This window comes from Ixodes scapularis, unplaced genomic scaffold (genome assembly GCF_016920785.2).
Source record: "Ixodes scapularis isolate PalLabHiFi unplaced genomic scaffold, ASM1692078v2 PGA_scaffold7__128_contigs__length_106722199, whole genome shotgun sequence".
NCBI classification, from domain to species: domain Eukaryota; kingdom Metazoa; phylum Arthropoda; class Arachnida; order Ixodida; family Ixodidae; genus Ixodes; species Ixodes scapularis.
The window spans coordinates 95,669,428-95,688,147 of NW_024609882.1; the positions used below are offsets into that span (position 1 = coordinate 95,669,428).

Here is an 18,720-nt window from a genome sequence, read left to right on the forward strand (position 1 = left end):
GGCGAATAAAAACGGGTGTGAAACCAACCTGAAAGTACAGAGCGTTGTTTTTAGGCCGCGGTCACGGTGCCGCCGCTGCAGCCTGTGCCGGCGTCGGGTCGGACGGAAAACCGCTATTTTTGTAGCGTCGGGTCTCGAGCACCACCTTGCGGATGGTTGAAGATTGCCGATCTTGAAGATGACGTGGAAGGCTGTATGCCCTCAGCTTGATCCACCGATGAGTACGCTTTCTTGGGTATCACCCGGTGACGTGATTAGGTTTGACTGGATTGGAAGATGACTTGCACGGAAGCAGATCCGAGATTGGATTTCCGGTGCTTGAGGCACGTGTTAGGCCTCATTCACACAGTCGTCGTTTCTCCCATCCCGGCACCGTCGCGAGGGGCGTTCCCGGCAGGGTAGAGGATTTTTCATCATTCGGTTGCCAACAGGTAGCCTACGCTTGTTGTGTTGTTTTTTCTTGTTCATTTTGGCGGGAATTGCTAATAGCAGCCGCAAATCCTTAAAAAAAAAAGAAAAAAGAAAAAAAACGTGCGCACTAATGTTTAGGCACAATTATATCTTTATTTTGTAATTTAAGTTGAATAAATAAGCAATCCGATCTAATCCAATCCTGCCGTCGCGGCCGCCGTCACTTTGCTTGCACGGCCTGTTCGTACACCCTGCCGTCGCGTCCCCGCCCCGGCGTCCACCCGTGGCGGTGCCGGGATGGGAGAGGCGCCGGCTGTGTGAATGGGCGCGTTAAGTCAGCGCTCCTTTACTCCTACTCCGACGCTCCGAGTTTCATACTCCGAGCGCAGCAACTAAACGGCGCATATCGTACAGGAGCGCGACACACCGAGGCTGCGTTCCAAACCTACTCGAATAGATCAGAGTTATCCTAGCGGATTATGTCATGTGACCAAAGGTCGGCATTTTAGGTCACCCTCCCTCACCCTCACCCTCACAGCCACACTCACCTAAGCCCCTCACTCACCCTCACCTCACAGCTACACTCACCTTCAGCCCCTCACTCACCCTCACCGTCACAGTCACACTCACCTTCAGCCCTTCACTCACCCTCACTGAACTTCACGGCCCTCACGCACTCACCGCCCTCACGGCCCTCACGCCCCTCACGGCCCTCACGCCCCTCACTCACTCATGGCCCTCACGCCACTCACCGCCCTCACGGCCCTCACCGCCCTCACGGCCCTCACGGCCTTCACGGCCCTCACCGCCCTCACGGCCCTCACGCACTCATAGCCCTCACGGCCCTCACCGCCCTCACGGCCCTCACCGCCCTCACGGCCCTCACCGCCCTCACCGCCCTCACGCCACTCACCGCCCTCACGCCACTCACCGCCCTCACGCCACTCACCGCCCTCACGCGCCTCACCGCCCTCGCGGCCCTCACACCCCTCACGCACTCATGGCCCTTACGCCACTCAGGCCAGCTTCAGATGGGGCAATTTCGCCCAGAAACTTTACGTCGCAACACCACAACACGGGCCGCCCGCGATCACAGGCAGCAACGAATTGCTGCAATTTGCCATCGTCATCATAAAATTTTATTTTTCTTGCACTATTTAGACACAATTACGCGTTATAAACGTGTTTTTATGCATTTAAATCTCGTTAAGAATACTAATGCACCTTTCTGAAACAGTTTATTTCCAAAAAAACGATTGATTTCAAACCAGAACCAAGTCTTTCGGTGTCATCATCACCGGCACGAGGTATCACGTGAAAATTTTGCGTCCCTGATTGGATGCAGCCGCTTCAAACGCATTCGAATTGCTCCGAGTTGCATGGCCCTCACGGCCCTCACCACCCTCACCGCCCTCACGGCCCTCACGGCCCTCACGGCCCTCATGGCCCTCACGGCCCTCACGGCCCTCACCGCCCTCACGGCCCTCACCGCCCTCACAGCCCTCACGGCCCTCACTCACCCTCACACTCATGAATTTTCCTGGTTCAGAAACTCACTCACCCTCACCTCACCTGTGAAGATGAGGGTGAGTGAGGGTGTGTGAGGGCCCTCATGAGTGAGGTTTGCCGAGGTATGCATGTGACAACAAAAATAGAGAAACGCTGGACGCGGGTAGGTTTTCGATAACCACCTTTACCCTAGAGTTAGATTGAGTAAGTTTTGGAACATGGCCAGAAACTATCAACAAGGCACTCGAGCTCCTTCCGACCGTGGATACGGGTGGCAGAAGCCGAAAATATTTCAAAGATAAATAATTGAGGCCCATGTGGAGCGGCAGAGTCTAAAGCAAAAGAGACGGCGACGTTATGAAGTTTCTACCAACGTTTTAATAATCCTGAAAGGTTTGAAGACTTGTTTCGTACAGATATGTGGAAGCTGGAAGGTTACCTTGGCCGATCTATTTATTGACCATGCATGCTGTTGCGATTTAAATTAAAGACAACATTCTTGAGCCCGCTCGTCGACGCAGGAAACCCCCAAATTTGTCAGATTCCCTGGTTCCGTCGGTTACGTCTCGCAGCAAGACGGAAGCCACGCCTATACCGGCACACCGTCGTTCGATAGCACGTAAATTCGTTTTTAGACGGTATGCACGAACAACCCTTTCCACAACGCTAGCTGGTGTTTCGGCTTTCCAATATAAGTATCTTTATTCGCTGCGGCTGGGCTAAGCATTCCAAGCAGGGCAACGCTGACTGTTTTTTTATCGCATCTTTTCTGTCATCGAGCTATCAGAACGCTCGTTCGACAGATCAATTCGTTGTCAGGCAAGACGCACGAACAAACCTTCTCCTCGACGCTCACTGATGTTTCGGCTTTCAAATCGATGTATCGTTATTCGCTGGGCTAAGCGTAATAGAAGGGACAGAGCGGTCCGAATGTCTCCTTATCTCGACAACTTCTCGGTCGCTGTGCTATCGGCACGCTACCGTTGGTAGATGAATTTCCTTTTCAGGGAAGATGCACGAACAAACCTTTCTCTGAACGCTAATTGCTGTCTTGGCTTTCAAATCAAATCCTTTTTACCTGCTGGATTAAGCACTAATCAACTGAAAAGAGGAAGCGGTCCGGCTACGCCTCTCGTTTCGACGGTCTCAACCACTGGTCTCCACAGCAGCGCAGTCATCTTGTTTGTTTACGTGACGTCACGGAGCGCGAAGAAGCAACTGGTGTTCCGAAAAATTCTCGCTGCACGAAGAGCGCGCTCGAGCGTCAGTCTCCGGTGGCACTCCTGTCCGTTTAGTGAAGGGAGCGCCAAACTCTTGCGCACTGGAGCACGGACTTAACGCGCCCAGTTAGGCTTTAGTCTGAAAGTACAGAGCGTTGTTTGTAGGCCGTGTTTACGGTGCCGCCGCTGCTGCCTGATGACAATGCATTATTTTATCATCCTTACTAATAACACATATTAAATGGGCACATAATCGATTAAAAATGGTTTGTCGGGTTATTTTAACTGTTTTTTTTTTTCGTGGTACTTATGTCGTCTGCTTTGCAGTTCCTCGTTGCTACCACGCCTTTTGTTTTTTTCTGCGACTGTCGGCGCCTGCAAAACGCGTGCCGCTTTTGGGTCGAAACGATCGTCTGCTAAAGACGCCGGTTCTCGGCGCCGTATTCTCGTTCGTTGGTGGCAGTTGGCGTCGTGACCGCTTGCGCTGTCTCTTGTCTCCCGTGCGAAACGGCGCCGTATTGTTTGAAGACCGGTGGCTTTGCTGCATTTCCATAGAAGCTAAGCCTTTTTCTTTCTTTACTTTTTCCTCAGGTAAGTTCGCTCTTTGCAAATTTTACAAAAAAAAAAAAAAAAAAGCACCATCTGTGGGCAACGCTGCACAAAGTCGTAACTGAATTTTAAGGTTTATTTAAGGAGCCTGGCCACTCCTCAGGACACCCAGTAGATCGATATGACTTTCTGATTCCTTGAACAGGAAGAACGAGCACTTGTTCCTCAAAGAAATGACTAATCTGCCAAAGCTATACCCGTGCCAAAATGGCTCTCTGGTCGCCGCCATTTTGCGACTCGGTCGACCCCTATCAGCCAGAAAATTCTTTCACCCGCCTGACCTGTGGAAACCCAGCCAGCGCGACTCCCCACCTGCATTGTGCATCCGGAGTTCGCCGGCTTTCCTTGAAAGATTTTACTTTATTTACTTGTTCAGGATGCTTGAGGCCCGTTCACACTCTTGCAACCGAGTACGATCGAGAGAGACGGGACTTGTTGAAACCTCTTGAAATTTTAAGGACAAGAGAACACACTGGCACCCTGGCGCCATCTATGCGGTGACCCTAAAACTGCATTTCACAAGAGCGAAGGTTTTGCCGGATTTCCGAGGTCAAATGTGCGTAATATCTATAAGAAAGGCTTGTTTATGACGTTGACTAAAGTTTTACGAGCCAAGAAAGAAAGGATAATGCGCGAGAGAAATAGAAAATATGCCGGACCGCCAAGTTTAAACTGCTACCCACGGGTGGCAGTGTAAACTTGGCAGTCCGGCTGGGTTCCTTAAAACCTCTTGCCGCGAGAGGACACACTGGCGCCATCCATTTTCTGTGTTATGTTACACTGCGAGAACCAAAAAATACCAGCGCTTGTAGCCCGCTCAGCCTTCGCAGGGATCACAGCCCTTACAAAAATTTTTAATGAATTTCATTTGACAGTTTATGGAGTCTACTCATTACATCTTTTCGAGTCTCAATAGAAATGCAAACGAGTTTTGTAACGAGTCCGTAAGGAGTTTACGAAAACTATTGGCCACCGCGTTCCAATTGATGTTTCGACAAAGCTACCGCATAAAGTTTCCAATGTATTTCATATGAATATAATTTGAAAGTCTATTGACACCGTTTCGAGTCTGTGTTGAAAAACAATTGATTTTTTGTAACGCGTCCCTAAGGAGTTTACGAAAACTATTGGCCACCGCGTTTCAATTACGGTTTTGCCGTGCCACCTCATAAGAATTTCTAATAGATCTCATTTGAAAGTCTAGATACACTGCTTTGAGTCTCTGTTGAAAATCAAATGTTTTTTTCTACCACGTTGTACTTGAGGTTTTGACGTGCCATCTCATTAGGTATATTCCGACGAGTCGGAATATACCAAATGAGATGGCCCATCAAAACCTGAATTGCAACGCTGTAGAAAATAACATTTGATTTTCAACAGAGACTCAAAGCAGTGTATCTAGACTTTCAAATGAAATGTATTAGAAATTATACTCCTAGCATGGGTTTCTAGATAGACGGCTCTAAGGGGGAAGACGGCAATAGGTTGCACAACACATGGTCCAGATCTAACCGTTGTTTTGAGAAAAGGGGAAAGTGAGTGCAAGTGTTTTACTTATATGTATGCCTATATACGCATGCAAGGTTCGGAAAATGCCTGCATAAAACCATGGGAAAAAGTAATAACTGGTTTATTAAAAATGCAAAATTCGAGTATACGGTACACTGCCTTCGTGTTCATGGGGGACCTTGTACTGCCTTCGTGTCCATGGGAGACCCTGTACTGCGTTCGTGTCCATGGGAGACCTTGTACTGCCTTCGTGTCCATGGGAGGCCTTGTACTGCCTTTGTGTCCATGGGAGACCTTGTACTGCCTTCATGTCCATGGGAGACCTTGTACTGGTAACCTATAAAGAAAAAAGATGCACAGTTACACGTTGATCTGCTTATCTAAACTTCAATGTCCGCGCAAGGTATCCTGATCACAGCGCAGCAATACCTCAGCGCTGAATCAGTATTACAAACCGGGACATCAGTCCTTTATGAAAGGAGGACCCTCAGAACACACGATACAGGCCATGGAAGTAGCAGTGACTCGTTGCCTTAACAGGACTGAGTTAGCGCTGCACTGTATGTGTGAACCAGCCTTAAATGCAGAAAGTCACATTCGAAATTCCTACATTTTTGCTCACCCAGGCACTTAATTTACACACTACCTTGATAGTTTAATGAGTGGCACTAATAACACTGTCAGGGGCACCATAATGCAAAAGTATATTTTGCCCCCGAGTCTGCGAGAATCAATCGCTCACTGTTTTGCCGCCGCATTGCACTCTTTTTTATTTCGGCTTTTGAAAAGGTCTACCAAAGATAAGCCAGCAGATGTTGCCGCTTATGAAGTTTACCAAATTCGAACATAGAGAAGCTAAGACTTATAAGCATCTCGCAGAATTAATATGGCAATTCGAGCCAATGGATCCATGATCGTAGACAAGCGTTGCAAAAAACACATGGACAATAAGTGGTGGTAAACACTGGCGCCAGTGTTTTATGTCCACAATTGTTGTCCCTGTGTATTTCTATTTACTTTTTGTGTTTGTTTACTATCTTGAAGAAGTATTTTTAATCACAACGGACACGAAGGAAAGGGTAATAGGGTTCTATGCGGATCATAAAGCCATGCTCCGAATGGGTGAGTGTCAACTGCAGCTTTCACAACAGTGGCGAATCCCAAGGGGGGGGCCGCCCCCCCCCCCCCCCCATACAAAGTTGACCCCCCTCGCTCCCCCCTTCTCGGAGGGCAATTTGATATGAGTGGACCCCCCCTTGCACAAGAAAGAATGGGAGAATAGTATCCTTAAAAGTTTTCCGCCCACACCAAAACGGAGGTCTGGATCCGCCACACTAAGTTTGAATTATTGGGAGGATCGAGACATCAGAGGCCGAATTCAAAAAGCGAACTTACGATAAAAACTTGCGTATGACAAAACCCGAGAAGAAATCCTTATTAACAAAACAAGATTGTCGCAACTTTTGTGTGACTTACAACGGAATATTACGACATTATCCAAAGTGTCTCACAAACTTTTTTGGGCAAACATGGCCGCACATCACTTGGCTGTTTCGCCGCGACCAGCAATGAATATAGAAGCGTGGGCAAGAGGCATGTGTTTTGCGCACTGTTCACATGCATCCCTACTTGAAGCAGCCTAAGGACAATGCTAAACTACACACGGAGGATTCAGCCGACGAGTCTGCCGAGCTGTCCATCCTGCCCGTTAGAGCTAACGAGGTGCAGGACTGCGATCAACAGCGAGATGCGCCAATGAATCAACGAAAGAAAATGCCACACAAATCTTCAGTGCACCCAAAAGGATCCTTCACCTATGAATGGCGTGAACCTAATTTGGTGATCACTGGCGCCCTCTCATACTTGAGTAGTGATTTTCAAAGTGGTGAGCAGCTGTGCGACTCTACCACACTAAAAGGCACATTCCTGCCTGGATGTGCCTTTTTAATGCGAAAGCATTATATGTCCACGGAGCGGAAAATCCGAGTTGTACCAAACGTTAACAGAGGAATAAAAGAAAGAATAAAATGTGCTTCCACGGCTGAGATTTGAACCCAGTGCTACTGTGTGAGAGCCGGGCATGCCAGCTGCTCTGCTATCTCAGCCGCTTCAGAATGCGACATTACTCTCCCCTCAAAAAGAAGCTTGTCCCATTACAGCAAACGACGGCATGTCTTTACCCGCCCTTCGTCCCTGTTTATCCGAGGCTGTTTTTTCATCATGTTTGACGGCATCGGCGTTGATGTGCCCGAAAGATGGTCATAAAAATATGTCCTCGGTTCGATGACATCACACTCCACGTGACGACATGACGTACGATGATGTGTGACGCCGCATGATGTAATGTGAAACAAATATTAGAGGGGCACTTAGGTATCCCTACGTGGATTGAATGCGAAAGCATTGCCATTCCTAACAATAGAGGGGAAAAAGAAGGAAGTGTCGTTAGGAATGGCAATGCTTTCGCTTTCAATCCACAAAGGGATACCTAAGTGCCCCTCTAATATTTTGTGTGGAGTAGAGCTCAAATAAACGCCGTACGGTGCAGTATATCTACGATTAAGTTGCTGCTAGTCGTGAGGCTTAATGTTTTGCACCAACAATACCATAGTTTTTCCTCGGTTGCAACGAAGCGCCACTGCGCTACGAACTTGCTAGAAATTTCTGCATATGCAGTGATGTGATTGGCCTAAGCCATTTTGGAGCACCTTTCGGAGCAGTCAAAACAGTGCTTTGGAGCAGTAAATGTGGCCTTCGGAGCAACCAAAACAGTGTTTTGGAGTAGCAAAAGTGGCTTTTGGAGCAGCCAAGACAGTGTTTTGGAGCAGCAAAAGTGGCTTTTGGAGCAGATATTCTTAGAAAAATAAAAATTTTCGTTTTAAGTGCTGTACAAACGAAGGGTACTTTGTATTGTGCTGTGTTCTGATGTGACGGAACTTGCTGCTGTATTTTTACTGCTGAGACATCTCAAAAGTGTAGAGTGCTGTAGGCATTGCCGAGCAATTCCGAAAAACCGCTGGCCACAGTTTTACTGGTTCCCTATGTGCCAGATTTTCGTCAAAAGTAAGCAAGCGTCCCGGCTGGTGCCTCTGTCGTGCAATCATGTTCACATGCACATGGGACAACTTCTGCAGGCTTGCAGTTGCGCGTGCTTCGTCCCGCGAGCGGAGACAACGGCCGTTCGATCGAAACCGAAACCCTGCCACTCCGCTCCGTCACTAACGGATTCCCAACATTGTATGCAAAATTTAACTGCTGACCATACGACAAAAAACAGTGCAGCGGCGCGTGCTTACCAGGACGGCAGACGAGGTACAAGCTAAACACAAAAAAAAAAAAAAAACTGAGCGCATTGATGCAAGACTTTGCGAGCCAGGGTCAGAAAGTTCTTGAAGCGCTTTGTGTAACGACTCTTGTTCGTTACACAAAGCGGTAACGGTCTTGCACGGCGGGAAAACCATGCAAGACCGGATGGACAATTGATGCAGGGTACGTTGTGTCGGGCAGCCACTTGCGGCACATAACACAAGCATGCTCAATTACGGTACTCAGTTTAGTTTCAATTTTGAAAGGCGACCGAAATTGTTTTTTTGGCGCAGGCTCGGCGCAGGTTACCCACATTTTGGGAAAATGTAGCAGGATGTAGCAGGGTTAGCCCTTTGGCGCAGTTCGGCGCAATTGGCGCAGCAATCACATCACTGCATATGCGACCGCTTTCTTCTGGAAACCTATGGTGACCTGCCACTCACTTTTGGCCAAAACAGTGAAAATACCAGATGTGAAAACAGCCATAACAAGCATTAAAGAAATCAAGATGGGGGTCATAGCATTAGCTTCCTAACGTGGCGAGACTAGCACAGGATTTCTGTTACTCGCCGTTTATAAGACAGGAGTCGACTTTTTCCGGTCTGATCTTGAAAACAAAGTTTGGTTCGGTTAATTTTGTAGTAGAAGGCCCGTGCTTTCCCATTTGTAGGGTCATTTTCGGGGGTTCAAAATATGACACCGAGTCCTTCCCATAAAAATGCATGGGTGCCCGCTAGGACTCTTCGAAATGATTAAATTAACTGAGGTCATGCTATACTGTGTTGCCACTCTAGAATAACAAAGCCCCTCCCACAAAGCCCTTCACTCTTTTTAATAAGCACACACTAGAGAGGAGGAAAGCCAAGAGGACACCGCCAATCATGGCGAGCAAAGGGAATTGTGGGAGGGGCTTGTGTTATTCTATAGTTGCAACGGACTATAACAAAAGTTTACAGTACCATGAAAACAAAAAGACCAAGTATGCACAGAAATTTGCAGGAAGTGTAGCAGGGAAAGAATAGAAAAAACTGCAGCTGCAATATTTACCCTTTAAATTTCCCTCGACAGCAGAGCAGAGACGACATGCTGGTCGTCAGAGCCTGGAGGGCCACCCCCTTGTACTGGGAGCACATAATAGTCTGAAACAAACAACAAACAAAAAATTAAATGCATGGACAATCCGCACATGCTGTTATTTCGCTTCATTGGCCGCTTCAGAGAAAGCAAACATGCACACCGTTGTCCAACCATGTCAACTGCTAGCCGAATCTTCCTGCCGCCAGGATTAAGATATTGCTTGCGCTATAAAAAAAAAACAATTACACACTACCCAGCTGGCACGCTGAAAGTTCAAACATTGAAGAAACTAACAAATAAAACTTCAATGCACGAGCTACACCTCGTGGACAATACACAAAAGTATGTTCAGTGTAAACCTTGGTGCACTGCAAGGTTGCTTTACCTCAGCCAGTTTGGAACGTCTGCAGTTTCATTCTTTTCAAGATATTATGCCTGAAAATTTGTGACAAATTAACTGGGTTAAAATTTTTTAATCGACACCCGGCCCAAATATTTAGGAAGTATACTAGTGGGACAATTTCTAACTTACCATAATTATTTTCGGCATCCTGAAGGCGTCGCTTCAGGGTCCAGTTTTCATATTGGATCCACCTCACCCTCACAGCTGCAACCACACTGAAATGTTTGCAAAGTTTCAGGCAGGGTAATAAACGTCTGCAGTTTCTCTCGAACACCGCTGTCACAAATTTTGTCTTTTTTGTCATTTTGTTCTGTTTAAGGGTGGTTTGGGGGGGGGGTCAATTGCGATTCTCGCAGATGTTTACCTGAGCGCCAAAGGCATGAGCTCGGATGAGACTATACTCCCTTTCATACTTAGGGTGCAACGCTGTCAAAGCTACTGGCGCGAGCGTGGGGCTTGATCTCGTTGATCATTTGCACGCCTTCTCGCGCAAGCAAAACCGTAGATAAAGCCACGCACCCGCGCCAGTAGCTTTGACAGCGTTGCACGCTAAGTATGAAACAGAGTATAATGCCGGCCGAACTTCAGACCAATGGGAAGAGGAAGACAAGTAGAAGGAAGTGGGACTTGGAGCGTTTCAGGTTGACCAACCACGAACCTGTGACAACCGCATAGGTCATTCAACACACGTCCCATACCACTTAAACACTGTGTCAAACTGCATTTTGAAGTCAGTCCCAGTTCTAACGGTGTATGAATAAAGGCATCCATTTCGTGGCATGCCTTGAAATGAATCGAAGTGACGCAAGCTGGGAACACACTGCTGCTGCTTCATTTGGGAATAACTGCGGCCCTCGGCTTTATCACATCACAATTGCAAAATGAAAGAGAAAAAAAAAAAAGAAAGGGCAAAAGGAACAACTGCTTTATCAATCTAACCGACAAATGTAAACCCAGTTCAATTCTAGAAAGCCAGGGGACCGAAGTTTGTCCTAACAGTACAATCCAGTCCACTTCCATAACTTCAAAACAAAAGATGGATATCCTCTTCAACCATTTTGACTGAAAAGGAATATTGGCTCTGCATGAAGCGAATTCCAACGAAGTCTAACTTCTGAAATGTAATGAAGTATTATCAATGTAATCAATTTATAGTTGAATGACATCAGTACACTGCTAAACCAATAAGACATTTTCTAAAGCAACAGAGTGAAAGTAGCATTAGGAATTCAATACATGCTCTGTTGACATAAGCTACAATTTCTTGGACCATACACAGAATGAGTGGCAACTTTTCATTACGCTACACATAGAACCAAACATTAGGACAAATAAAGCAAACCCAACTAGTTAAAAAAAGAAAAACAAAATTCTAGCTTAACGAGAAAACGTGTGCCGAGAAAATAGGGAGTTTTAGAATATCGGGCGCTACTTTACCGCGCGTTACGGACGGTAAAATAGCGAGGATTGCGGCGAAGAGTTTTAGAATAGCGTTTCTCTGCCGGGGACCCCCAAAACGCAAGCATCTCGCGCTTAAAACGCCACCAAGATGTCGCGACAGCTTTTATTTGGAATTTAGAACGTTTAATCTTGAGAATTAAACAAGCTTTTTGTCCAGAGTAACATTTTTATAGTTGTTTTATACTCAATGCCGCATGTTTTGTTTTTGTCACTGCCAAGCTGCTCTGTTGTACCAGAGCATTGAAGGACTCTGGTTGTACTTACGAAGCCCAGACGATCCACTACCCAGGCATGCTTAGATGTCTGCCACGATCGTAAGTACACGCGCCTCGATAGCTCTGAGCTGTGAATCCAGCGATCCGTGGCGTTTTGAAAACGCTTCGACCATACCGACCGCGGGCGCCGAGTGCGACTCACGCAGTTCCCGAGCGGGCGACGGCGTCGAAGACGCGATCAACGGAGATGTCGTGGGCGCCGCCTTTTGCGGTACCCACGCCATTATCGAGAAATAACGGGCCCCCAAGCTCGAGTCCGAAGCTTGTTTTGGGTCTCCGCATGCACAGCAGCCACGAGATTACCCTAAACCTCCATAATGTTCACTTCTCGTTCAACGCGTACAATGCAAACAAAGAAGTATGCTTACCAACTGCGTTGAGTTGCTCGTTCTGTCGCGTCGTCGGTCTTCCGCGCTCTTCTTGAACATAATCATCACAAGAGAAACTTCACAGATAGATAAACTTGGTTAAATTAGCACATTTCCATGTCTAAAGGCCATTTCCATCCCGCGACACACCCAACGTGCCCAACGGTCGCAAAACTGGCGAAACCACTGTGGGCGAAACCATGGCGGAAAAAGAAAAAAAACAAAGAACTGGTGTCGCTACCGGTGGGGCGTCGAAGACGCGATCCTTAAAATATGAAACCGAAACCAGTAAGAGTTACAATACTGAAACCGAAACTGACCAAATCGCGGTAGAGGGGCGCTGTAAATAGGTCTGTTCACATGATGCATCGTGTTGGCGAATCTTGTGGCGCAAAACTAGGTTTCGGGAAACAGATTCCCCGTCTGAACTCGACCGAAAAAGTGGCGCGCCTCCGAAAAAAGTGGCGCGTGTTTCTCACTTCTGGAGCAATTTTTCGCTGAAACCTCACCGACGCCCGTCAATCACCCGAAGGAGAAACGCGGACGCTGCCAATGGCCGCTCGACTTCGCTATGACGTCTGACCTTCGAGGAGGAGCGAGCTTCTGGAGGAGTCTGATTTTTGGCCGATTCCGTATCCGAGCTTTGCCGAAAGAAAACAAACAAACATGGCGAGCGACAAGCCCCCCTATGCGACAAGCGAAGAAGCGGTGCGTACGGGCGACGAGTCTTGGTCCTACTCTGTTGCAGGTGTGTGAACGGCGCCTACAGTACGGATTGGGGGCGCGGTGCAGATTCGTCAACAGTCGCGGCGGGTGCAAGCACCGTATATAAACATGATGACTGGGGATAACGTTTTTTATTAGCGGTGTAAAAATGTCTAAAATGCTTCGAGATCATCTCGCGGTTTTTCCCGGGTTTGGCAGGACTAGTAAACCCAGTGAGCCGAATCTGACGAAATTCATTGAGTGGCATTAATAAAACAGGCTGTCCCTTCACACTGTGCGTACTTCATATCATTTTGATGCGAAACGCTTGGTATTCCCGGTGCAGATGACAAGGTTTGGCGGAATTCTCGTGAGTCAATACGTCACAGGTTTCGCGCGTCAAACTCCACGTGTGAACAGGCCGATTTCGCGAAATCTTCGTTTCGCTAAACTGAGGCGCGTTGACGAGATACATCGTGTGAATAAGCCTTTAGGAGTAAAAGAGAGTGAATACAGTTATTATTTTAAGCACAGGAAATAAATCTGTATATCAGAACTAGCACCGACGCGCTATTTGTTTCGGGTGCAATGCAGTAGGGAGTAGATTTATTGATTTTTTTTTTTGATAACACTCATTTCAATGTGTAATGAGTAAACTCAAAAGAATGGCTATTGATTGGGTAACGATAAACCTCACTTGAATTTGTAATTAGTAAACTCGAAAGAATTGATATTGATTGGGTAACGATAAACCTCACTTGAATTTGTAATGAGTAAATTCAAAAGAATAGATATGGAGTGGGTAATGATAAAACTCATTTAATGATGAGTTTCTTATGAGTTTCATTTGACTCTATAAAAACACATTAGAAGCTCAATTGAAACTCATTGTTCATTTTTGTAAGGGATCGCGAGGTTGCGCATCGGGATTTGTCGCGCGCCGAACCGTTTTGGTCGCGGGCTACCGGCGGGGGAGCCGATGGGGCTGGGAGGACTCACCCGTGACGTCACGTGCCTGCTCCATAAAAGAAAAAGAAACACTTTTTATCCTCGCCAGGAGTCGAACCGACGACCGCTCGCTCTTTAGTCCGTCACCCTTAACCCCGAGCTAACGAGGCGGCTCGATCTATCCGTCGTTGCGGGCGCAAGTAATTCGCATCCGCGCTTCATCCAATCGGGGGGCAGCCGAATTGGATAGACGCCCGAAATCCTGATGCCTGATAATTTGTTCTTTCTTCTCATTGTATGCCTGATCGTTGCCACTCTCGGCGTGGCTCAACCGCAGGGAAACTGCACGCTAGAAGTGAGCCTGAACAAAAAATCATGAGCCATTCCACACTGTGAAGGTTCATGACCAGCGAAGCTGTTTAGCACACGACACAAACCTTCCCCGAGGAACCGAAAAAAGCAAGATACGTGCGACGGGACCACCACCCCGGGAGAGCAGAAGGAAACTATTCACGCAAGCATTGGAACGAAAAAAAGAGGGCGGTGAGAGTATGGACATGGCCGACGCGGGTCGCACAGAGGTACATATTTGAGGAACTTTTATTATCTACCTGAAAGTATACTAATATTGAAAATGGTGCCCATTGATAATTCATCTACTGAATGAACCTATTGCCAAATTATCCAAGCATCAAAGAGAATGCAGGGAAAGGTGTTCCACGCGCTGCACGTGCCGGCATCTGCAGCAGTTACTGGTCTAAAGCAAAGGCTTAAAACAAATGTCATCTTGCACGCGCGTTCGTCAACGCTTTATTTTGGGTATTTTCTTAGAACCTTTTGTACGGGGAAGGCGTGCGCGTGCGGCGCGTGCGGCGGAGCGAGCGTAGAGTTTTTAGTCACTGCACACGAAAACTTTACGGCACCCTAGCGATAAATAGCTTTGCTCTAAAATGGAGGTTGGGAAGTATCTCGGTTGGCAGTAGCGACATCTTAGGTGGAGGGTTCATTCTACGGGTGAACCTAACGCCATCTCTAAGTAGAACGTTCAAGTAAAGATTAGGCTGGTGCGACATTTGTTGCACGAAAGTTAATGTGAAAACCGTTTTTCGCCATCTGTGGAAGGTAGATGAATTTGCGGAACGTTCCCATTTTGTAGAGGAGGTTTCTGAAATAGCGTCGTGCCGGCGACATCTGACTAGAAAAGCTTGCGCCGTAGTCCGAGGTATTCAGTGCGACTTTGATTCTGTTCCAGGTCGGGCATAACAAATAAGCGATACATTTTACCTGGACATTTGTTTCGAATGTGTCTTCTAAGATATTTCTTATTAATGATTTTACGTAAAATTGGGTACAATAGACCCTATGCAAAATTGTTGGAACGTCTGGCAACACTCTGTGCGCTGTCATCTTCGTTACGTCGAGATTCCTCTGCTGTTGGTCAATTTCGTATCGTTGTCGGTAGCGATCGAGGCCTACTGCTCAACGTCGTCGATCCTCATCCACACCTGCGAGCTAAGGGTTAGTATGGTTTGACGCTCTTCTTGCGCATGTATACGTGCTCGTCGTCCAGACGGTCGCGGGTTTCTCGCCGCAACCAACATGGTGGACGTACATTTCAGCTCGAAATTTGACTTCGACTGCCGGCAAAGCCACGGGCGCGGGCGCCTGATTTTTGAAATCGCTTTCTCTGTGCGAGTGCTTCTGCGAGCGAAGGATCCACCGTAACTACACTTTCGCGCCCTGGCCTCTGACAGCGCCGAACCTAACTGGTGAGACGAAGCATGTTCTTCGGCGCCCAACCGGATGACGCTGTGCATTTTCCGTATGGTCTATTAGTCTATAATATCTAGCTAAATGAACCTTACGAGGTGTCTATAGAGGAACTGAATTTGTTATTTAACATGAAATATATAACGAGGCCATCGAATAATATTTAATTTGCCGTTCTAACCGATGCTCTAAAAGTCGACGCAAGCAAAAAGATAAAAATTTCAGCAAAGCAGGAAGTTATTTTGTTAGTGAGAAGTGCACTGAAGGATGTGTTTGGTCCAAAAGCAAGCCTTAAAAATAGACAATTGCATTTACTTATCTTTCCAGCAAATCATTGAGTTATGGATATCGTCGTCCTTGACAAAAAAGCTAGGTTTTTTAGAGAACAAGTTTCGAATCCATCAATTTATGGAAGGTCGTCCTCTTGACATAGGAGATACATTTGATCAAAGGTTGTCGGGTTGAGATTGAAGTGACGAAGGTTCAGCATGCCATGAAAGAGGAAAGTATTCATATTCAATTAGGGCTTTTCGTAAATCGGCAGAAGGCCTAATCGCAGCGATAAATATTGCAAACCAATTTTAAACTCCGTAAGCCAATGATACCCCTTCGTTATAATCCCCTTATTAAGTTGTAGAGTCACAGAGGCACGACAGTGAATACATAGCCATCAGCTCATACTTTCCTTATATGTTTGGGTTTGGGGGGAAAAAACACGATATATAATTTTTTTCTCGCGGCAGACTCTTATGTCATATTATTCCCCATCAGTTACACCCATTCTGAAATCATCGAAGGAGAACACGTTGAGAACCTTCAGCTTCTCTTTTGAGATGCGTTTTTTATATGATTAGAAAACGAAATGAAGTGGTAACATATTCATTTAACTTTTGTCAGTATAGTCCGTTTCGGCTGGCTAGAAGGCGGGCCGGGGCAATGCTAGTGGCAACGCGCCATGGCGTAAAACCGCCCTTTATAGTAGAACGGGTCCGGTTGCAATGGCGACGAACATGTTAAAACTCCACTTCGGCCAGTTCCAATATTATTGCGACTTTCTGTCTGGTGAAAAGCGGTGATTATCTTTTTTTTTTTTTGGGAGGCGAACCTATTCAAAGAAAGGCTGCCTGTGTGCCAGGCCTCCGGGGTGTAGGAGAACATTTAGGCAAAATAACGGTGGTCGACAGCGAAGTGCGTCTTGCAGGTGCATACAACGTCGCCTGTGACACCCGCCTCAAGGTAAATGCTATTCTGTTATGGTTTCGCTTGCTCTTGAAAGTCAGAGATATTCGGATAAAGATGGGGATGCTATATTGTTCAGATTGCCTTCTCGCGCACAGCTGCGCTGTCGCACACACTGTTCGAACTCGGGCAAGTGCTCTTAGAAAGTATAGGAGTTACCGACTGCTGGAAGCAAGCCGCGGCTGTTCTGTTCTGTTCTGACGAGGCGTAGACTGCCTGACCGCCTGATTAGGTAAAGCTGTATAAAAAACCGAAGCGAGACGATACGGCCACAGCTCGTCTGTTTCCAGGAATTTGAGCGGGTCGAGCAACAAAAGTAAGAACGTTCAGTGCCCGCCACGACACCTATGTTGTGTTTGCGCGCGTGTAGCACTGCCGCAAAAGCGGTAAAATCGTAATTCACGCACGTGCGTCAGCAACCCGTTCATACTCTGCATCCCCTCGACTGCGCCAGTACTGTTATTTTCTTTTTTTTTACTTTTTTATGCGACTCCAGAATGATAGTCTTGAACACAGTTGCTTGTGACTACAAATAACGTTTTTTGCGTGACTTCTTGTTTCGTTTACTGTTTAAACGCAGTTACATTTTTTATATCAAGAACACCTGCGCCAGAAAGGGATCGTCAATATTATTTCTTTATTTATGCCAAAAATGTATTGATTTTGAATGTCGGTCATACATTTGTGAGGTGTCCTGTCCTTGTCACCGTTGTCTTGCTTTCATAATATTTATCTAACATTGCCAACACGCCCTTGTTCGTCGACCCAGGAATGTTGTAGCGTCTAATTTTGTAGAGTTCCTTGGAAAGTAATTATGTTGTAGACTGACTGCATCATTTTATTAATATATAGAAAACCAGAGGGCTTGATTCTATGCTCGGCTTTTGCCGCATCAAAGTTTGATCTAAGACCACCGACGATTCTATAACATTCATGATCTCTGCACAGTGAATGCTTGGCTCCTATACTGTCGAGCGAAGCATGAAGAAGCAAGAATAAGACTGCCAGACTTCAAGGCTGAGGTTGTCAACTCATTGTGCTCGATAAAAGGGAAAAGTGGCATCGAGCGGGGGAGACCGTCTGCTTCTGTTGATAAGGCTTTCTAGGTGCGATACGACGCCATGATCGGACAGCATAGAAGCCTTGTCAAGATGCCAAGCAGAATGACACGTCTCATTGGCCCTTTTAGAGCGATAAGAGGCAACAATGCAATCTTCGGCTGTGCGAGAGAAGTGCAACATGCACCTTTTTTCTACCCAAGAAGAGGACTGTTTTCAAGGGTTTCATTCGAAGTGATCAATTGCATTCATAAAAAAATAGAAAGAAAACAATTGCAGCCTTGGTCCGTGTTGGGGTGCATGTGTACTCATTATTTTGTTAGAAACGTTTTTTTTTGTATCATAAAAATATTATATTTATTACGTGCGTAAACATTCCTAGTATTTGGACTAAAAGTTATACCTTAACTGCATAATGAGCTACATATTTAAAATTAGCTGACAACTAATTCATTCATTGATTTGTTTATTTTTTGTGCACATGAACACCTTTCACCCTTGTAATGAAGCACAATTAACATGCAGCAAAAAGGAAGGATAATTCTACAAATGGACAAGAGAAAACTTGAGCGCTGCAAAAGATGGGTTAAGAACGTCAATGCAGGAAGTATCGAAGTATTACACAAGGTCTGAATGCGTGTCATGGGGAAGGTTTGGAAGAGTTGATTCACAAGAAATGAAAGAGAAGTTCGCAAAAGTCGTCTTGGAACATAAATATTTATCGCTGATGTTAGGTTAGGGCGATAAATGACTCCGTGAAGGCATTTGAACAAAAATATGAGATCTCTGTCGCGTCGTCTGGCACTCAAAGTAGAACAATTGTATCGTTTTAAAAGTCTTTTATATTCAAAG

At 46.4% G+C, this 18,720-nt stretch overlaps 1 protein-coding gene across 3 annotated transcripts in view; it reads left to right on the forward strand.

Annotated features, from left to right (window-relative positions):
- The window catches only part of LOC8025085 (protein cycle), a 269,570-nt gene that overhangs the window by 132,561 nt on the left and 118,289 nt on the right, over nt 1–18,720 (forward strand). The window contains exon 1 of one of the 3 annotated variants that reach the window (XM_040222394.1): nt 15,225–15,319. The exons of the other annotated variants lie outside the window; for them this stretch is intronic. The gene's annotated coding sequence lies outside the window, so the exon portion shown is untranslated. Of the gene's footprint in view, nt 1–15,224; nt 15,320–18,720 lie in introns of those variants that run through there. 3 annotated transcript variants of the gene reach the window in all.